This window comes from Crotalus tigris, unplaced genomic scaffold (genome assembly GCF_016545835.1).
Source record: "Crotalus tigris isolate CLP2741 ecotype Arizona unplaced genomic scaffold, ASM1654583v1 scf7180000024383.4638030, whole genome shotgun sequence".
NCBI lineage: Eukaryota > Metazoa > Chordata > Lepidosauria > Squamata > Viperidae > Crotalus > Crotalus tigris.
In genome coordinates this window covers 4,268,238-4,269,930 of record NW_024100553.1, presented here as the reverse complement: position 1 = coordinate 4,269,930, position 1,693 = coordinate 4,268,238, and positions in this window count along the sequence as shown.

The window sequence follows — 1,693 nt, the reverse complement described above, 5'->3', positions numbered from 1 at the left end:
TTGCACACTTTGTAACTTATTTCTAATAATAAAAATTGAATTTTTAAAAACAAGGTCTAGTACAGTGTTCTCAACCTTTTTAATTCCGCGACCCCCAACTGGTCGTAAGTCGAGGACTACTCAACCGGTCATAAGTCGAGGACTACTCAACTGGTGCAGCACCGTTTGCAGAATGGGACTTTTGGCAGGCTTAGCAGGGCAGAGACAGCCTGGACAATTCCTATTGGCTTTTGAAAGCCAATAGAATTAGACTATTCAAGAGAGTCTAGTCTATTGGCTTTCAAAAGCCAATAGAATAAAAGGGAGTAACACAGCTAAGGAAAAGGGGGGGGGGGAATTGGCGGACTGCGTTGTTTGGCGACCCCCGTGAAATGGTCGTTCGACCCCAAATGGGGTCCCGATCCACAGGTTGAGAACCACTGGTCTAGTAGTTGCTCTATTACATTCTCAAAACAAAGGAATTGCATATGAAATTAATTTTAAACATTCAAGGAATCTTCCTTCTTGGAAACCAGGGAAGGGAACGTACAAATTAAGCCAGCTGTTTGTAAGAAACTTGTCTACATGCACCTTGATATGTACAAGGGCCATTCACTCGGCTTATATTTGAATTTGGATGAAATAGTTTGCAGATATTTTCAATGCACACAAATATGACTTGGTTAAACTATGAATTGCAACCTGGCACATAAAGGGTCATTCAGATGTCACAACATCAAGCAAGATTCATTTATAGTCTCCGCCATGTTCTCCCTGAGTTCAAAACTTGGCAATTAACTGCAGTGTGTTCTGCAGCTGTAGTAGAATAGATGCTATTCACTATACTAGAACAGGCTCCACATGATTGCCCTCTTCTGGAAACAGAAAGAACTATTGTTATTGATCAAATTTACACTCTTGTTCAACAAGTGTTTTCTAAAGAGGCCCATAAAATCTGTACTGTACTAATTCCCTAGCAACATAATGCATTTTTTTAAAAAAATGTTCCTTTTAAACCTAAAGAAAACAAACAGTTGTTCGATAGCAACAAAGCTTCCAGACGAAGCTTCTATTAAAGAATAATCCTGCCTCACTCATAGATTTGGAAAAAAAAAAACCCCAACAACCCTGTCTCTCCTCGTAAGTCTTGGTGTTTTCACACTGTAACTGGTTCCAAATGTACCATTTCGTTTCCCTGCTGCAGTGGCGAGTGGGGGGGAATGTTCCAAATTATGGGGGCAATGACAGTGAAGGCTCTTTCCTGGACTCTGTCAGCTAAAATTGTTTAATAATTGATGAGGTCCACAGCATGCCTGACCAGGTGAGATGGGCCAATGTAATGGAGTGACGGAGGCTCTGTAGGTAATCTGGCCCTTTGACACAAAAGGCTTAAAAGCTCATAACCAAACTGTAAGGTCCCAGTCCCTTACATGAACTTGAGATACCATATCAATCTAATCAGATAACCCAAGCGGAGACTTCTTGATGAAGCAGCACTTTATTTGATCAAATCAAGCAGCTGGGTGGCCAACAATCTGGAACGCTGGCAGAGTTACGTCCAGTGCCATACCTTAGAAATTTGGTAGCATTGCTTTATAAACTTTGTTAGCTAATGAAAATCAGACAAAAGAGCCATTACATCATAAGAAAGACATCAATCTTTCCCGTACGCTCCCTTATTCCCTCCTTCAGTATATCACATCTATGTACATGT